This window comes from Phyllobates terribilis, unplaced genomic scaffold (genome assembly GCF_046119375.1).
Source record: "Phyllobates terribilis strain yellow unplaced genomic scaffold, ASM4611937v1 Scaffold_7__3_contigs__length_470593459, whole genome shotgun sequence".
NCBI classification, from domain to species: domain Eukaryota; kingdom Metazoa; phylum Chordata; class Amphibia; order Anura; family Dendrobatidae; genus Phyllobates; species Phyllobates terribilis.
This window is the reverse complement of record NW_027362767.1, coordinates 215,422,024-215,443,099: the sequence shown is the minus strand read 5'-3', so window position 1 is coordinate 215,443,099 and position 21,076 is coordinate 215,422,024.

Sequence of the window (21,076 nt, the reverse complement as noted above, 5' to 3'; positions counted from 1 at the left end):
TATGTACTCACTTGCATGGGTTAAATTAGCTCCTCTTACTCAAGCTTTCGCTCAACCTCTGTTACAGTATAAGCTGCAAAGTGAGCATAAATTATTCAGTCCATGCACCTCGGCTACACAACACGCTACCACCATTCATCAAACACATGGGGTGATGAGTTCCCAAAATATATGCTACTGTCTTACAAAAAAAAAGTCACACACTGTCTGAAATGCTATGGATTGTTAAGAGCATACAAGGACCAAACTTATTAAAATGTTAAGCTTTGATATAAAAATACAGTGCTTATAAAAAAGGGTATAAAAAGATAAAAATAGAGCTATAGGCAATTAAGCAAAACAGTTATAAAATGAAACTGTGAAAAAAACAGAAATACTTAAACGTTTCCATCTAAAGTTATGCTTACGTTTCCTTGAGGGAAGGAGAAATGGATTATGGATCACATTCAGCTCAAGTTGACCCCCACATGTGAATACCTTTACAATGAATATCCCATCTTTTATATGCCTGGTCTTGGGCTCAGGTTTCCGGCCTAGATAGTAATGTTAAAATTGATGGTATGTGACTGAACTGTGGGCTAATTTAGGGTTGAGCACCATGCACTTTAAATACCTTGTGTCTCTAACCCCCTCCGTATAGTTAATAGGAAATATCCAGCCTGGCTACAATGCTACCCACTTTTTGAAGCTTGGCTTACCCCTCCAAGGTATCTCGAATGACACCACTTTAGTCTTCCAGGAAAACCCCTATGGTTCTGAGCTTCTGTAATAAGAGTAAATGGAGGTTATGCTCTTTGTGTAGTGTCAATCCTGTGAATGGCAGACTTAAACTAATGTTACTTTACTCATGTTATACATTTCCCTTGCAGCTTTCATTTTTTAACATATTTTCTTAAGCAGTAATGCGGTTCCAATTTCATATATTTAATGTTTGCATATTATAGCAGCAGTATTTTCTCGGTTATATTGAATAGTGGTGACAGCTTGCACCTGTTCACATTTGTCTTATTCTGTTTGGAGGTGATGGTCAGTTTTTTTATTTTTGTAGTACACTCCTCTCTGACTGAGCACTCCTCTCCTCTCATCAGTATAGGCGTTTTTAATTAGAGCTGGATCCTGCCTGCTCTTAAAATTGTAGTCTTTCTCCTCCGGAGATGTATATAAGGTTAGGGTCCCATCAAAGGGGTGTACCTTGCCGTGGCTTATGGGCTCTCATGAATTGGCCAATTTGTGTGCTAAGTAGAGATGAGCGTTGTTCGACTCGAACTGTTCGCCATTCTCAAATTCGAGCTGTTTTGGGCGGTGTTCGAGCCGTTCGGCGAACACGAACAATTTTAAAAAAATTCGGCTGTTCGAGGTTATGTTCGATAACTGTTCGTGCACCAAAATCAGAACTGGATTTTTTTCTCAGTAATGCTGAAAATTAATGTTAATACACAGTTTGAGTGTACAGCGGGGCGGGGGGGAGGGGCAGGGGATGGATCTCTGCAGAAATAATGAAGATCTCCATTTTTTTTTCTCTTTCCCGCATTTACAGTGGGAAGGTGCAATCTGTCAGCCTATCAGCAGCGCACACACGGAGCGAACTGCTTTTTTTCACACAAGCAAGGGCATGAGTCATTGGCAGTGTATGTCACATGTCCTTGCCCTTTAAGAGCCAGCCATTTTCCCCATCACTACTTTTTTCTCACTGCTGCAGCTGCGTGTTAGATGGCACCGCTGTTGCTGTGTGCGCTATACTTTGTTAATTTCAAGCCAATTTTCGCACAAATCTACAGATAGCTTGGGAGTAGGGAATAGTTGTGATTGCAGTCCTTTTAAGGACTAGGTTACATCATTTCCTACGACTTTTATCAGGCAGGTCTTTGCTCTTAAATAGATAGGTTGGGAGTAAAGACTAATTGTAATTGCAGTCCTCTTCAGGGCTAGGTTACATCAGTTCCTATCACTTTTATCAGGCAGGTCTGTGCTCTTAAATAGATAGGTTGGGAGTAAAGACTAATTGTAATTGCAATCCTTTTGAGGGCTAGGTTACATCAGTTCCTATCACTTTTTGCCAGGCAGGTCTGTTTTAGTGCTGTGCAAGTTTTTTTCACAATCCTTTTTGGCCTCTTGCAGTGTGTGTTAGTGAGTGGAGTAGCCTATCTGTGTTGCAAGCTACACCACCTGTGTATAGAATACCAATTTTTTTACTGCACCTAGTGAAGTAAAACCTTTTGGGCATAGCATCATTCTATTAGTCCATCTATACTAACCTCCACCAGGTTGCAAATTCAAAGTAATTTTTATCTGCATCTAGCTCTGAAAAAATATTTTGGCTTATAGCAGTGTGTGGGACTTGTTCTATTAGTCCATCTATACTAACCTCCACCAGGTTGCAAATTCAAAATAATTTTTATCTGCATCTAGCTATGAATAAATATTTGGGCTTGGGCTTGCAGCAGTGTGTGGGACTTGTTCTATTAGTCCATCTATACTAACCTCCACCAGGTTGCAAATTCAAATAATTTTTATCTGCATCTAGCTCTGAAAAAATATTTGGGCTTCGGCTTGTAGCAGTGTGTGGGACTTGTTCTATTAGTCCATCTATACTAACCTCCACCAGGTTGCAAATTCAAAATAATTTTTAGCTGCATCTAGCTATGAATAAATATTTGGGCTTGGGCTTGTAGCAGTGTGTGGGACTTGTTCTATTAGTCCATCTATACTAACCTCCACCAGGTTGAAAATTCAAAATAATTTTTATCTGCATCTAGCTCTGAAAAAATATTTGGGCTTCGGCTTGTAGCAGTGTGTGAGACTTGTTATATTAGTCCATCTATACTAACCTCCACCAGGTTGCAAATTCAAATAAATTTTTAGCTGCATCTTGCCTATAAACTAATTTTGGGCATAGTAGCAGTGTGTTGTACTCATTCTATTAGGCCATCTATACTAAGCTCCACCAGCTTTCAAATTACTAATAATTTTTAGCTGCATCTTGTCTGGAAAATAATTTTGGGCATAGTAGCAGTGTGAGGTACTCATTGTATTAGGCCATCTATACCATGCTCCACCAGCTTTGAAATTAATAATAATTTTTAGCTGCATCTAGCCCGGAAAATTTTTTTTCTTCCCAATAGTGATAGCAATAGAAATATGGGGCACGCTCCTGGCTAACAAAAATATATACGCTTCATAACAAAAAACACCAGCCTAGCGCACTGTATTAATAAGTAGTGTTGAGCCACCCCCGTAGTGTTCGAGTTCGGTTCGTTGAACACCCGTGTGTTCGCCGAACTGTTCGTCGAACTGTTCGTCGAACACCTTCGAACACCGTTAAAACCAATGGCAGGCAAACAAAAACACATAGAAACACATAGAAAACACCTTCAAAGGTGTCCAAAAGCTGACAAACTGCTCAGAAGACACAACTAACACATGGAAAAGTGACAAGTACATATAGTCATGCGAAAAGAAAAGAGGTGGAGGAGTAAAAGGAGGGGGAGACACGGATATAGGCATGTCATGCCCTTCTAAAATCCAAAAAGTGAGAAGCCGACACGTTCAGTCCGCTCCTGCCCGTGCCACCTCCGCGTCGCCGGGTTTGTGCCAGAGCCGCGGTGAACCCTGACGGCCAGCCCACCTCTCCCAATACTGGTGCCTGTCCGCTGGTGGGTCGAGCGAGCCCCCCTGTGGTGGAGGCAGCTATAAGCTTTTTAATTTAAATTGTCTCTCTAATTTGAATGAATACACTTTAAATCCATTTACAAGGATCTATTGGAGGGCAAGTCTCATGCCAGCAGCCGCGTAATTCCAGCTCCAGTAGCGTCCACTAAAGCTGCTGCAGTTAAAAAGCTTTTATAAGGATCGAGCTCCGCTGTCCACCGCAAGGCATCCTACTGCCAGTCCCAGCCCCTATGCATTGGGGTGCCTCCTGATGCTCTTCACTGAGTATCCCGTGGTCCCGAAGCATTTCCTTTGAAAAAATTAAGTGTCCAAACTACAGGTGGTGTAGCTTGCTTAACAGCCGGGATAATCCGCTGACTAGCAGACACTGCTACTAGGCACAAAGTATTTCCTGGGCTAGATGCAGTTAAAAATTTGTAATTAGATACTCTCGTTGGATGCTGAGAAAGCATTCCATAGAGTCTCCTGGCACGCCATATATGATTCTCTTAAAAAGCTTGGGGTAGGGGTCTAGGGGACCCTTTTATAGCCAAAATCACGGCCCTGTATCGCAATACGTCACCTAGGCTGAAGATAAATGGAACTGTAGCACCCTGAGGGCTCGGTTGCTACAGAGGTATTGCACCTCACCCAGAGGTGTGATATCTCACTCTCAGGTAAGGATGTAGTGTGGATCAGGACCCCGACACCTGCATGCATTACACCACATTGCCGTGGGGCAGGGCGACCAATATGCCCCTGAGATGGGCACGACAGTCCCTGTCCCTGGCTGGAGTGGGGGGAGGGAACACTGAGGAAGGGGAACCCTGTAGTGCAGGAGCAGGGAGGAAGCAGTTCCTGGGTGCATTGAGAAGGGAGTATAAAAGGTGGGCACCATCTTAGTTCAGTGCAGAGAAGTCTGAGCAGAAGTGGCAGGGAGCAGGGGCTCTGCATGAGCTCTGCTCCGGAGGCGGGCCTAGTAACAGAGGCCCAGGCCTGGAAGAGGGAGAAGGAAGGAAGAGGAGCGGAGAAGGCTCCAGGAACGAGGAACAAAGGGATCCCAGGGGTGCGGACGGGCGAGTCGCCACCGCATGCCCGAATCCACCTGAGTGGAGGGGTCAGGCCAAAGGGGGAGACCGGTCCCCGAAACTAGTGGAGGCAGGAAACGACCCTCAGCTAGAAACAGGAGGCTGTGACATTTTATGTGGCGCAGCCCCTCACTACACCCGCTAGGAAGGCACCACATAGGGTCAGGGAAACTGGCGCCAAGTTTACCAAGAGGAGGCCCGAGGCAGCCGGACAGAAGGGTTGGTAAGAAAGGCCAGACAAAGGACACACAAAGGGGGTCCTGTGAAGCGCTCCAAAGTTATCTGGGAGTTGTCTGAGCCCCTCACCTGGTGAGCACAGTACGACGTGGGCAGCCGTTACCTGCAGACGTGGTCTGGATAATAAGAACTGTGAGTAAAGGCCCTGGACTGCATCACTGACTCCGTGTCGTTACTGCTGCTGCCCTGCACCATCACCCCCATCCTCCGCATACACTGCCCTGAGGCTATACTCCTCCCGTGGGGAGTTATGCTACGCTCTGCTGCACCCACAACACCAGCCTCAGCGGTCTGCCCTGGAGCGGCGGTTCACTCTGACTGCAATCCACGGGTGGCGTAGTCGGACATTTAAACATCAAAACCACATAAATAGTTCCGCCACTGGTTTGACCGCCCTGAGCCACGGAACCGGGTCGCCGCCACGGAGACTACAACCACCAGCATCCACCAAAAAGGGTCCGGCTCCGGGTGTCCCAAGGCCCAGGGGGCGCGTCAGAACATTTTCATCACCTTTCACAATCACCAATGGGACAAGGCAGGGATGTTTTCTGTCCCCTCTCTTATACATCCTAGTGACGGAGCACCTGCTCTCATCAATTCGCCGTAACCCCAATATTAGGTGGATTGAGTTGGGAGGCACCGAGTACAAGTGCTCTCTATTTGCTGATGATGTCCTAGTATATATCACTCAATCACATATATCCATCCATGCTGTTATGGCTGAAATAGATCACTTTGTTACATGGTCAAATTTTAAAATCAATGCAGCGAAGTCTGAGGCCCTCGATGTCTCCCTCCCCAAATCCATATAGGATTCCATCCAGTCCAACTTTCCTTTTGCCTGGCCCTCACAGGGTATCAAATACTTAGGAATTCCTATTCATAGAGACCTCTCCCATCTATGTTATCTTAATTTTGGGCCCTTTATTGAACAACTCCATACAGACCACGGTTGGCAAGTTAGAACTGTAAGATTCACTACGTGAACCACTGGTGTTTTGTGGAAAAGCACATGTACACTGTGTTCCAAATTATTATGCAAAAAGTGTTTAGGAGTGATAAGGGAAGAATTTTTTTTTTTGTCAGTTAAACTCATTGATGGTGATGTGTGTCAGGGCTCTTTATATCACTGTAAGCAATTGCAGACACCTGTGCTAATTAGTTTGGCAGGTGTGTCCAATGAAAGGCAAGACTACTTAAGAAGGCTGTCTCACATTATTAAGCAGCCTACATTTTCTGCCAAAATGGGAAAGAAAAAGGATGTGTCGGCTGCTGAGAAGCAACAAATTGTGGAGTGTTTAGGTCAAGGCATGACTACAATCAACATTGTGCGATGATCAGGATGAAGTGTCTTGGCAATCAAGAAGTATGTAGCTGATTCACAGTACACACGTGTGCGTGCTGATAAGGGCAAATTGAGGACTCTTTCCTACAGGCAATTACGTCAGGTTGAAAGAGCAGCGGCAAAAAAGCCTTGTCATAGCAGCAGACAAGTTTTTGAAGCTGCTGGTGCCTCCAACGTCCCCCAAACAACAAGATGCAGGGTCCTTCAGAGGTTTGCAGCTGTGCATACGCCATCCTGTCGACCTCCTCTATCCACTTCACACAAGCAGTGTGCCAAACATTACATGAAGACTGATTTCAAAACTGTTTTGTTCACGGATGAGTGCCGTGCAGCGCTCGATGGTCCAGATGGATGGAGTGGAGGATGGCTGGTTGATGGACACCCCACGCAAACACGGCTACAGTGCCAACAAGGAGGAGGTGGAGTAATGTTTTGGGCTGGAATCATGGGGAGAGAGATTGTCGGCCCCTTTAGGATCCCTGAAGGCGCTAAAGATGAACTCCATAATGTATGTGGATTTTCTCAAACAGCACTTCCTGCCATGGTTCAAGAAGAAGAACCGTGTATTTCACAGCAAGATCATTTTTTTTGCATGATAATGCACCATCTCATGCTGCACATAAAACATCTGCATCTCTGGCTGATATGGGCATAAAAGTGGACAAACTTATGGTGTGACCCCCATGCTCCCCTGACCTCTACCCCATTCAGAACCTTTGGAGCATCATTAAAAGGAGTGTCTATGATGGCGGGAGACAGTTCACATCTAAGCAACAGCTCTGGGAGGGTATTCTGTCCTCATGCAAAACAATTGAAGCAGAAACCATCCAAAACCTGACAAATTCAATGGACGAGAGAGTTCAGAACTCAGAAGCTCCTTTCGAACAAGGGGTCCTATGTGAAAATGTAACATCACCTAGAATAAAGTTTTGAGTTGAAAACTGTTTGATTTCAGTTTCTAACAACCTGCTAATGCTTATAATTTCAAAAATGACCATTTTTTTGGTCTTTATTAAAATGAAAAGGTTGATCGAAAAGTTTGGGGGATCTAAGAGTGTGGCAACCCAGTAGTCATGATTACTTCGAATTCTGACAATATGAGGGTCATGCTGCAGGTAGTTCAGCAAGAAGGCACTTATGTGTCTTGCGCATCTCGGAGCCCCAAAATTATTTTCCGGGCTAGATGCAGCTAAAAATTATTATTAATTTTAAATCTGGTGAAGCTTTAGTATAGATGGCCTAATAGGAACAGTGCTGCACACTGCTACAAAGCCCAAATTATTTTCCAGTCAAGATACAGATAAACATGATTAGTAATTTTCAATCTGGTGGAGCTTATTATAGATGGCCTAATAGAATCAGTACTGCACACTGCTACAAAGCCCAAATTATTTTCCAGCCAAGATACAGATAAACATGATTAGTAATTTGAAAGCTTAAAATGGTTGGTAGGGTGATTTTAACCATTCATCAAGCTTTTACTCTCCCCAGGATGACACAGGGGTAGAAAAGTCGTTTCGGATCCATGATTTGTTCATCTTTATGAACGTGAGTCTGTCTACATTATCAGTGGAGAGCCGCGTGCGCTTATCTGTCAGCACACCACCAGCAGCGCTGAACACACGTTCAGACAGAACGCTGGCTGCGGGGCATGACAAGATCTCCAAGGCGTAAGTGGCTAGCTCCGGCCATTTATCCAGATTGGAAGCCCAAAAAGAGCAAGGGTCCAGTGACACAGTCATGGCTTCAATGTTTACTTGGAGATACTCCTGTACCATCGTCTCTAGGCGTTGACTATGTGTCAGACTTCTTGTCTCCTGTGGCCTTGCAAAGGATGGGCTAAAAAAGTGGTGAAATGATTCCGCAAAATTGATGTTACCAGCAGATACTGTGGTTCTGTTACGGTTTGAGTGCTGAACACTTGACGGTCCCACGGTTGGCAAGTTGGAACTGTGAGATTCACTACGTGCACCACTGGTATTTTGTGGAAAAGCACATGTAAGATTCTGCAACAGTCTCTGCTGATACTCCTGCATGCGTGCATCCCTTTCTATGGCAGGAATAATTTCTGCAAATTTACTTTTGTACCGGGGATCTAACAGTGTGGCAACCCAGTAGTCAGGATTATTTCTAATTCTCACAATTCGAGGGTCATGTTGCAGGTAGTGCAGCAAGAAGGCACTCATGTGTGTTGCGCATTCAGGAGCACCAAGTCCCTGTTGTGTTGGTGGCGAGGTAACAATCATGCTTCCTTCCTCTGTCCTCTCCCCCCAACCTCGCACAACAGAAATGTGATCAAGGTCTCCCTCATCTGATGAGTCTTCCATCAGTTCGTCCTCCACTTCTTCCTGGGCTCCTGCACCTTCCTCACTAGTTTGGCTGCTACCATGCGCCCTGGTAAAACCATCTCCCCCACCCTCACATGCCTGCCGCCTTGGTGCTGCCGACCGTCTGGACCTTGCAGATGTTAGCCCTTCCGCATACAACTCCTCCTCCTCTACTTCCTCCACCTCCTCTTGTGCCACCACCTGACTCCGAATTCTGTTTAACATGTGCTCCAGCATGTAAATCACCGGAATAGTCATGCTGATAATGGCATCGTCAGCACTAAACATCTTCGTCGCCATTTCAAAACTGTGCAGAAGGGTGCATAGGTCCCTGATCTGAGACCACTCCTCCAGCGTGATTTGCCCCACCTCTGGATCTCGTTGGCCCAGGCTATACGTCAGAACGTATTGCACCAGGGCTTGTCGGTGCTGCCACAGTCGCTGCAACATGTGCAGAGTTGAATTCCACCGGGTAGGCACATCGCATTTTAGCCGGTGAAGTGGCAGGCCCAACGACTTCTGTAGAGATGTAAGTCGCTGAGCTGCGGGATGCGAACGGCGGAAGTGAGCACACAGCGACCGTGCCCTCTGCAGAAGGCCATCTAGTCTGGGATAGTGGGCTAAAAATTGCTGGACAACCAGGTTCAACACGTGAGCCATACAAGGCACGTGTGTGACATTGCCCCGGCGAAGGGCCGCACCCAGGTTTGCAGCATTGTCGCACACGGCCTTCCCTGGTTTCAGGTCCAGTGGAGACAACCATTCATGAAATTGGTTCTCCAGAGCTGACCACAACTCCTCAGCTGTGTGACTCACATTTCCCAGACATTTCAATGTAAAAACTGCCTGATGACGTTGAGCCCTACTGCCAGCATAGTAAGGAGGTTTGCAGATCCCTTCTGCGCAGTTAGAAAGCTTGTGGCATGACCAGACAGGCTTTGGGTGCAGGTGGAAGACCGAGAGGAGGTTGAGGAGGCAGAAGCAGTGGAGGAACTTTGACATAAAGAGGATTGACGCACAACTCGTGGGGACGGCAAGACTTGGACAGCAGCCCCTTGTCCTGCTGTCACTATAGTTACCCAGTGCCCAGTCAGCGACATGTAACGCCCCTGTCCATGCCTACTCGTCCAAGTGTCTGTGGTGAAATGCACCCTGTCACACACAGAGTTTCTCAAAGAAGCGGTGATGTTGTGTGCGACATGCTGGTGGAGCGCAGGCACATCTTTCTTTGAGAAGTAGTGCCGACTGGGCATCTCGTACTGGGGCACTGCGACGGACATAAGGTCTCGAAAATCCTCTGTGTCCACCAGGCGGAAAGGCAGCATTTCTGTAGCCAAGAGCTTGCAGATGGTGAAATTCAACCTCTTAGCTTTCTCATGGCTAGGAGGAAATGGTCTTTTACTTGTCCACATCTGAGGGACCGAGGGCTGGCTATTGTGCTTAGACGGGGTTGATAAGGGTGTCCCCGGCAAACTGCCGGTCTGTGAGGAAGATGCAGGCGGACATGTTAGGTTGCCTTGATCCAAAGGTGGTGCTATCGATGTCGGACAGCGCTCAACACCAGCTGGTGTTACCACCTCCAAAGAAAATGATGACCTGCCAATCACGCTGGCTGTTGCGGGTAAAGAGGTGGCAGGTCTGCGCCCCAAAACAGGTGTGACTGCTGTCCCCCCAGTCACAGAGGATGAAGAGGCCGCGGATGCACAAGATATGGCAGACGGTGGTTGGCCCGGCCGGCTAGGCCGCATTGTAGCACACTGAGCTTCCCACTGCAACTTATACTTCATGTCCATGTGCCGGTTCATGCATGAAGTACTCAAACTATGTATTTTTTGGCCTCTACTTAGCTTTTGCTGACAAATGTTGCAGATAACACGAGTTGGGTCATCTTTATCGATCTGAAAAAATGCCCAGGCTATGCAAGGCTTAGCACCCATGCGACCTGAAGAGCCACCACGACTTGTGGTGAGAGGCAGAGTTGTGTTTGAGGATGCAGTTGTTGACGTGCTTCCAGTACTACGTCTCTGTCCAGGAAGGCGCAACCTGACCTCTTCGTCACTAGCATCTTCCTCCACCTCCTCTGCTGACCTCATCTCTTGGCTGACTGTGGGTTGACAGTAAGTGGGATCTCCAACCTCATCATCATCACCCTGTGCGTTATCACACCCGTCGTCCTCAGAGCCAACCTGTTCCTGCCCTGACAAAAAACTAAAGTTGTCGCTCCAATCAGGTATTTGAGTCTTATCATCGTCTTCCTCATTGTCTCCACCAACAGGAGTTACAGTTTGGGAATGAGGGTCTACATTATGGTCAGAACCTTCTGCGTCTGGTCCTGGATCCGACTCATAAAGATTCTGGGCATCAGTGCAGATCATTTCCTCGTCTGGATTCACAGAAGCGCTGGAGTCGACCTCTGATTCCCAGGCTATAGTATGAGTAAACAGCTCTGCAGACTCAACCATCTGTTCTACCTCATACTCAGACGGGCAGCTGGAGATTTGGGAGCTGTGAGGAAGCAAGTGCGATTGGGGTGACACCTTTGAGGACTGGAATATTTGTGATGTTGAAGTTGATGTGGAGGAGAGCCCACTTAAAGGAGCACTTGATATCCGTTGAAGCACCTGCTGTTTTTGTGCCTCATCTGGAATTTGTAGCGATTGGCGTGGCCGTAAGAAAGGGATCTTATCACATTGTCCGCAAAAAGAAGTAGACATTTTAGTTTGGCTGGAAGATGGTCTTTCTTCTGCAGATGTTACTGTTGCTTTAACACCTACCCCACGGACACAACCTTTTTTCCCCTTCCCAACACGCCTATTCCCCTTTCCACCAGCAGCAGGCCTTTTTCCACTCATTTTGGTGGTTAACTAATTCGATGTCGTGTATCTCGACTTCTCAAAAGCGTTCGATAGCGTGCCACATAATAGGTTGGTATACAAAATGAGAATGATGGGGCTGGGGGAAAATGTCTGCAAATGGGTAGCTAACTGGCTAAATGATAGAAGGCAGAGGGTGGTTATAAATGGAATATACTCAGATTGGGTAAGCGTCACTAGTGGGGTACCACAGGGGTCTGTACTAGGCCCAATGTTATTTAATATCTTTATTAACGACATAGTCAACGGGATAAATAGTAAAATATCAATATTTGCAGATGACACAAAGTTATGTAAAACAATTAATACAAAAGAGGATAGTGAAGACCTACAGAGGGATTTGGATAAGCTGGGTAGGTGGAGCATTAAATGGCAAATGAGGTTTAACGAGGAGAAATGTAAGGTCATACATATGGGAAGGAAAAATGGAAGTCACCAGTACTCACTGAATGGGAAATCATTGGGGAATTCAGAGATGGAGAAGGACTTGGGCATCTTGATTGATAGCAAACTAAATTGGAGTGCCCAAAGTCAGGCCGCTGCTGTAAGGGCAAACAGGGTAATGGGATGTATCAGAAGAGGTATAGCTGCAAAGGATGAGAACATTGTTCTTCCACTGTACAAAGCACTGGTCAGACCACACTTGGAATACTGTGCTCAGTTATGGGCCCCAATATATAGAAAGGATATAAATGAGCTTGAAAAGGTACAAAGGAGGGCACCAAAATTAATAAAGGGAATGGAGGGACTGCAATACCCAGAGAGGTTGGCAAAACTAGGACTATTCAGCCTGGAAAAGAGAAGGTTGAGGGGGAACATAATAAATGTGTACAAATATGTTAGGGGACAGTATAGAGACCTTGCCTGGGATTTGTTCAAAAGGAGGGATATTACGGTAACAAGAGGGCATTCACTAAGACTGGAAGAGAAAAGGTTTCAGCACCAGCATAGGAAGGGGTTCTTTACGGTAAGAGCAGTGAGAATATGGAATTCACTGAGTGAGGAGACGGTAATGTCGGATTCACTAAACCAGTTCAAGCGGGGACTTGATGCTTTTCTAGATACCAGGCAGATTTCTGCATATACTTAAAAATAGAATAAAATAGTAGGTTGATACAGGGATTTATTCTGACTGCTGGTTTCAGAGTCGGGAGGGAATTTTTCCTCAGGTGAAGATTGGCTAAATCATTTGGGGTTTCTGCCCTCCTCTGGATCAACTTTAGCAACTACAGAACTAACAGGTCGAACTTGATGGACGCAAGTCTTTATTTGGCTTTACTAACTATGTAACTATGTAATTCACAACTCTGGAGTTGTTTGCACAAAAAAACAATGGATGGGAACCGAGCAGAGCTGAGTGGCCAAACTGTGGTATTAGGCCAAAACTATTGGCTGGGTTAGATGCAGAAAATTTTTTTATTCAGTTTGCAACCTGATGGAGGTCTATATAGATGGATTAATAGAACAAGTCCCACACACAGCTACAAGCCCAATATTTTTTCAGAGGTAGATGCAGAAAAAAAATATATTCAGTTTGCAACCTGATGGAGGTCAGTATAGATAGACTAATAGAGAAAGTCCCACACACTGCTAGAAGGCCAAATATTTTTTCAGAGCTAGATGCAGACAAAAAATTATTTTGAATTTGCAACCTGATGGAGGTCAGTATAGGTGGACTAATAGAACAAGTCCCACACACTGCTAGAAGGCCAAATATTTTTTCAGAGCTAGATGCAGAAAAAAATTATATTCAGTTTGCAACCTGATGGAGGTCTGTATAGATGGATTAATAGAACAAGTCCCACACACAGCTAGAAGCCCAAATATTTTTTCAGAGGTAGATGCAGATAAAAATTATTTTTAATTTGCAACCTGATGGAGGTCAGTATAGATGGACTAATAGAGAAAGTCCCACACACTGCTAGAAGGCCAAATATTTTTTCAGAGCTAGATGCAGATAAAAATTATTTTTAATTTGCAACCTGATGGAGGTCAGTATAGATGGACTAATAGAGAAAGTCCCACACACTGCTAGAAGGCCAAATATTTTTTCAGAGCTAGATGCAGATAAAAATTATATTCAATTTGCAACCTGATGGAGGTCAGTATAGATGGACTAATAGAACAAGTCCCACACACAGCTAGAAGCCAAAATATTTTTTCAGAGGTACTGTAGATGCAGATAAAAATTATTTTTAATTTGCAACCTGATGGAGGTCAGTATAGATGGACTAATACAACAAGTCCCACACACAGCTAGAAGCCCAATATTTTTTCAGAGGTAGATGCAGAAAAAAATATATTCAGTTTGCAACCTGATGGAGGTCAGTATAGATGGAGTAATAGAACAAGTCCAACACACAGCTAGAAGCCCAAATATTTTTTCAGAGGTAGATGCAGATAAAAATTATTTTTAATTTGCAACCTGATGGAGGTCAGTATAGATGGACTAATAGAGAAAGTCCCACACACTGCTAGAAGGCCAAATATTTTTTCAGAGCTAGATGCAGATAAAAATTATATTCAATTTGTAACCTGATGGAGGTCAGTATAGATGGACTAATAGAACAAGTCCCACACACAGCTAGAAGCCCAAATATTTTTTCAGAGGTACTGTAGATGCAGATAAAAATTATTTTTAATTTGCAACCTGATGGAGGTCAGTATAGATGGACTAATAGAGAAAGTCCCACACACTGCTAGAAGGCCAAATATTTTTTCAGAGCTAGATGCAGAAAAAAATTATATTCAGTTTGCAACCTGATGGAGGTCAGTATAGATGGACTAATAGAGAAAGTCCCACACACTGCTAGAAGGCCACATATTTTTTCAGAGGTAGATGCAGAAAAAAATATATTCAGTTTGCAACCTGATGGAGGTCTGTATAGATGGAGTAATAGAACAAGTCCCACACACAGCTAGAAGCCCAATATTTTTTCAGAGGTAGATGCAGAAAAAAATATATTCAGTTTGCAACCTGATGGAGGTCAGTATAGATGGACTAATACAACAAGTCCCACACACAGCTAGAAGCCCAATATTTTTTCAGAGGTAGATGCAGAAAAAAATATATTCAGTTTGCAACCTGATGGAGGTCTGTATAGATGGATTAATAGAACAAGTCCCACACACAGCTAGAAGCCCAATATTTTTTCAGAGGTAGATGCAGAAAAAAATATATTCAGTTTGCAACCTGATGGAGGTCAGTATAGATGGACTAATACAACAAGTCCCACACACAGCTAGAAGCCCAATATTTTTTCAGAGGTAGATGCAGAAAAAAATATATTCAGTTTGCAACCTGATGGAGGTCTGTATAGATGGATTAATAGAACAAGTCCCACACACAGCTAGAAGCCCAATATTTTTTCAGAGGTAGATGCAGAAAAAAATATATTCAGTTTGCAACCTGATGGAGGTCAGTATAGATGGACTAATACAACAAGTCCCACACACAGCTAGAAGCCCAATATTTTTTCAGAGGTAGATGCAGAAAAAAATATATTCAGTTTGCAACCTGATGGAGGTCTGTATAGATGGATTAATTGAACAAGTCCCACACACAGCTAGAAGCCCAATATTTTTTCAGAGCTAGATGCATAAAAAAATTATATTCAATTTGCAACCTGATGGAGGTCAGTATAGATGGACTAATAGAATGATGCTATGCCCAAAAGATTTTACTTCTCTAGGTGCAGTAAAAAAATTGGTATTCTATACACAGGTGGTATATCTTGCAACACAGATAGGCTACTCCACTGACTAACACACTCTGCAATAGGCCAAAAAGGATTAGCTTTGCTAGATTCAGCCAAATGCTGTGAAAAAAACTTGCACAGCACTGGCACAGACCTGCCTGGCAAAAACTGATAGGAACTGATGTAACCTAGTCCTGAAAAGTACTCCAATTACAATTAGTCTTTACTCCCACAATCTATCTATTTAAGAGCACAGACCTGCCTGATAAAAGTCGTAGGAAATGCTGTAACCTAGTCCTTAAAAGGACTGCAATCACAACTATTCCCTACTCCCAAGCTATCTGTAGATTTGTGCGAAAATTGGCTTGAAATTAACAAAGTAAAGCGCACACAGCAACAGCGGTGCCGTCTAACACGCAGCTGCAGCAGTGAGAAAATGGTGGCGACGGGGAAAATGGCTTGGTCTTATAGGGCAAGGACATGTGACATACACTGCCAATGACACATGCCCTTGCTTGTGTGAAAAAAAGCACTTCGCTCCGTGTGTGCGCTGCTGATAGGCTGACAGATTGCACCTCCCCACTGTAAATGCGGGAAAGAGAAAAAAAAAATGGAGATCTTCATTGTTCCTGCAGAGATCCATCCCCTGCCCCTCCCCCCACCCCGCTGTACACTCAAACTGCGTATTAACATTAATTTTCATCATTACTGAGAAAAAATCCAGTTATGATTTTGGTGCACGAACAGCTATCGAACATAACCTCGAACAGCCAAATTTTTCTCAAATTGTTCGTGTTCGCCGAACGGCTCGAACACCGCCCAAAACAGCTCGAATTTGAGATTGGCGAACAGTTCGAGTAGAACAACGCTCATCTCTAATAATAAGATGGCATCATCGTCTCTCCCGTCTATGCCGGCTAGCATTCCTGTGCCTAAAACACAATGCATGGGGCCGCGCTAGCCACGATGCTGAGGGGTCTAAAGCTGCTGCTAACGCTTTATCACAATTCAATTGTCAGATTTTCACAGAGCTCCTCCCCAACGCCCACCCATCGGGCAACAGTTGCCCACCCTCCCTATGGGATCTAGTGGCGAATAGTTGATGCCATTAATCAGAGCGTCAGTTGCCCCATCGACGTGGCAAGCATACGGTAAGGCATGGGAAGAGTGAACACGACTAGTAGCAGGCCAACGGGTTGACCAATGTGAACAAGCCAGATTACAAGTCACCATAGAATTTCTCCACCAGCTAATGATGAGGGGCATATCAGGGGCGTCAGCGCAGCGGTGTCTGACGGGAATAGCATTTCACTTCCAACTACTGAATTGGGGAGATGTGACAAAGAGATTCATCATCAGACAATCCATAAAAGGGTGGAAAAGGGGTCAGCCAAGTCAGGAGTGTAGACGTCCCGTCCCGTGTCACTAAAACTGATTTCTCACATCATATCCCTAACACCATTAACAGGACACTCACAATTTGAAGCAACACTACTGTCTACTGCATTTGCGATCGCCTTCTTCGGGGCGCTATGCATAAGTGAATTAGTCCCTCAATCCAAAATTACCACCAGTGGAGTCTTATTACACCAGGACGTAGTCATAGCCAATAATGCAATACGTCTATGCATTCGCCAATCGAAAATGGTTCCAGCGGGCAGGGGCACTTGGGTACTTCTACAACCGACAAATGGTACACTGAGTCGGGTAACAATAGTAAAAACATATGTAACCATTAGATCACAAAGTAATTTCTTCTTATCACACATTGATGGAACGCCATTATCAAGATACCAGTTCCAAGCTATATTTAATAAATGCATAACATCGGCAGGGAACCACCCCAAAGATTACGGGACACACTCATTCCGCATAGGCGTGGCCATGGAAGCAGCAAGAGCAGGTCTGTCAGAAACGGAAGTTCAGAGGATAGGGAGATGGCGATCCACGTGTTTGGCGAGATACATAAGACCGGACTTGTTATCCTAATGTGGTTTATTTCTTTTACAGGTGACGCTAAGCCAACATTGTGGGTGATAGGCCACTCGCATATATATTGGGCAGAAAAAAGGGCGAAAGTCCGCCCAGGTGGGAGGAAATTAGAGTTTCATAACACATATTTCAACTGGAGAGGTATTAGAGGCCTGCTATGGTCACAGGTACTAATGGAGGTAATCAAGGTAGGGAGAGAGGCAAGAGGTCCGGTCATCTTAGTTATAAAGGCCCGGGGAAACGACCTAGGTCATCACAAGAGCGCATAACTAATGGCAATAATGAAACTAGACACTGAGCGCTTCAGAGAATTTTTCACAAAACTAACTATAGTATGGTCATAGATTGTGCCGATAGCGGTATGGCAAGGTGATCGAGACATCACGGCCATCGAACGGACAAGGCGGTTAATAAATATTCGGATGGCAAAATTTAGAAGAGACAGAGGCAGTGTAGTGATACAACACCGACAACTGGAAGGAGATAAAGCAGGCCTCATACGGCCCGACGGTGTTCACTTAATGGATATTGGACTGGTCATATTCCTGTCAGGACTCCAGGACGGAGTGGAACAAGCGTTAAGAGTGATGGATGGGGGTCAGAGTCCTGCATACAAGTACGCAGGATCCTCCGTGGCCTGGAAATAGAAAGGACATGTTGGAGAGTTACACTTGTTGGTCAACTTGCCGGTGTGGAGACCCAGGGCATGCTGTAACAAGCTGAATTATTTTAGAAATAAAATGCCTTTCTAATGGAATGAGTATAAAGAGTTAATAAAGCTGTGACCGATCCTCACCCATCCAGTTGTAAGAGTTACATTATTGTATTGTCACGGAAAGGGGGGCGGTAGGGGGGCTGAGCATCTGGGTTTGGTTGGGGGTCCCCACAGTCTGCCTAGGCTAGATGCATTTAAAAATTCTTATTAGATACACAGGCGGTGCAGCTTGCTTCGCAGCTGGGCTACTACGCCCAAAGTATTGCCTAGGCTAGATGCAGTTAAAAATTCTACGCTGACTAGCAGACACTGAAGCTTTGGAGCAGACCTCTGAGTAAACAGCTCTTCAGACTCAACCATCTGTGTTACCCCAAGCCATAGTGTATGTAGTTTCTTAAAGTTAAAAGGGGGGGGAGCGACCCAACCCACCTGGAATTGACGATGCCAACATCACGTAAAACACAGCAAGGGGACTCCAAAAAGAGTCTCCATTTTTTCCAAAAATTGTGGCACAGACACCACTTAAGTGGCATCAATTGCCCCAGAGTTGCTTAAAACGGTTGGTGAGGTGATTTTACCAAATCCTCAAGCTTTTAGTCTCCCCAGGATGACAAAGGGGTAGAAAAGTCCTTACGGATCCATGATTTGTTCATCTTTATGATCTTGAGTCTGTCTACATTCTCAGTGGACAGCCGCGTGCGCTTATCTGTCAGCACACCACCAGCAGCGCTGAACACACGTTCATAGAGAACGCTGGCTGCAGGGCATGACAAGATCTCCAAGGCGTGAGTAGCGAGCTCTGGCCATTTTTCCAGATTGGAAGCCCAAAATGAGCAAGGGTCCAGTGACACAGTCATAGCTTCGATGTTCACTTGGAGATACTCCTGTACCATCCTCTCTAGGCATTGACTATGTGTCAGACTTCTTGTCTCCTGTGGCCTTGCAAAGGATGGTCTAAAAAAGTGGTGAAACGATTCCACAAAATTGCTGTTACCAGCAGATACTGTGTTACTGTTACCGTTTGAGTGATGAAGACTCGACAGTTCCACTGTTTGCAAGTTAGAACTGTGAGATTCACTAGGTGCACCACTGGTGTTTTGTGGAAAGCACATGTAAGATTCTGCAACAGCCTCTGCAGATACTCCTGAATGCGTGAATCCCTTTCTATGGCAGGAATTATTTCGGCAAATTTACTTTTGTACCGAGAATCTAAGAGTGTGGCAACCCAGTAGTCGGGATTACTTCGAATTCTGACAATCCGAGGGTCATGTTGCAGGTAGTGCAGCAAGAAGGCACTCATGTGTCTTGCGCATCCAGGAGGACCAAGTCCTTGTTGTGTTGGTAGCGAGGTAAGAATCATGCTTCCTTCCTCTGCCCTCTCCCCCCAACCTCGCACAAAAGAAATGTGATCAAGGTCTCCCTCATCTGATGAGTCTTACATGCCAATCGCCAGTTCGTCCTCCACTTCTTCCTCGGCTCCTGCACCTTCCTCAACAGTTTGGCTGCTACCATGCGCCCTGGTTAATCCCTCTCCCCTACACTTCCATGCCTGCCACCTTGGTGCTGCCGACCATCTGGACCTTGGAGATGTTATCCCTTCCACATACGACTCCTCCTCTTCTTCCTCCACCTCCTCTTGTCCCACCACCTGACTCTGAATTCTGTTTAACGTGTGCTCCAGCATGTAAATCACAAGAATAGTCATGCTGATAATGGCATCGTCGTCAGCACTAAACATCTTCGTCACCATTTCAAAACTGTGCAGAATGGTGTGTGGCGCCCCTGAGGGTTCAGTCGCCACAGAGGTACTGCATCTCACCCAGAGGTGTGGTATCTCACCCTCAGGTAAGGAAGAAGTATGGCTCGGGACCCTAACACCTGCATCCAACACATACCCGCAGTTGGGGTAGGGCGAGATTGCTCCTAAGGGAGAGCACAGTCCCAGGTCCCTAGCTGGTGGGAGGGTCCTATGTTGTGAATGTGGGTGGAGAAAGCAGCTTAGGGGAGCACATGACAGGGAGAGTATTAATAGGAAGCCATCTTAGAAAGAGCAAGCCAGTCAGAGGAGGAGAAGTGACAGGAGCAGAGGCTCTGCATGAGCTCTGCTCTGGAGGCAGGCCTAGCCGGGGAGGCCCAGGACTGAAGGAGAGAAGAGAGGTGTGGGAGCAGGAAGGCTCCAGGAACCGATGGGACCCTAGGGGTATGGGCCGTGCAGAAGGCCACCCGTACGCCCGCTGCTACCAGGAGGTAGAGGGGTCAGGCCAGATAAGGGGAACTGGTCCCTCAACTAGCGGAGAAACAGCAAGGCTCAACTGGAAACCGGAGGCTGCAGAATATCATGTACTGCAGGCCAAAGTCCACACCAGTCTCACTAAGAAGGTAGCCACATAGGACCCAGGGGACGGAACACATGTCGCCTGCCAAGGCCCGAGGATACCGGATAGAAGTGTCACTGGGTGTGATGTGCAGGGAGAAGGCCAGAGAAAGGACACACAGAAGGGGGTCATGCTAAGTACTCCGGAGCTATCTGAGGGTAGACTGAGCACCTCACTGAGTACGCACAGCACGACAGGGGAGATTGCTCTGGTACCTGTAATCTGGACTGCAACAACTGTGAGTAAAGATCTTGGGACTGCATCACACGGACTCTGTGCTCATTACTGACTCCCTGCACTACAACCACCATCATCCACCCACACTGCCCTGAAGCTACACTCTTCCTTTGGGGTGTAATAATACCATTGCTGCAAAACCACTAGCTTCAGAGGACTGTTCCGCCGCGGCGGCCCCTTTGGCCGCACTCCACAGGTGGCGTAGTCGGACATTATAAAACCCATATATACAAATTACCCTTGGATTGACCGCCCTGGGTCACGGACCGGGTTGCCGCCACAGTGACTACAACCCCCAGCGTCTACAGGCCTGGCTCCGGGTACCCCACGGCCCAGGGGGCGCGTCAACTTCATAGGTCCCTGATCTGAGACCACTCCTGCAGCGTGATTTGCCCCACCTCTGGATCTAGTTGGCCCAGGCTGTACGTCAGAAAGTATTGCACCAGGGCTTGTCGGTGCTGCCACAGTCGCTGCAACATGTGCAGAGTTGAATTCCACCGTGTTTCGACACATCGCATTTCAGCCGGTGAACTGGCAGGCC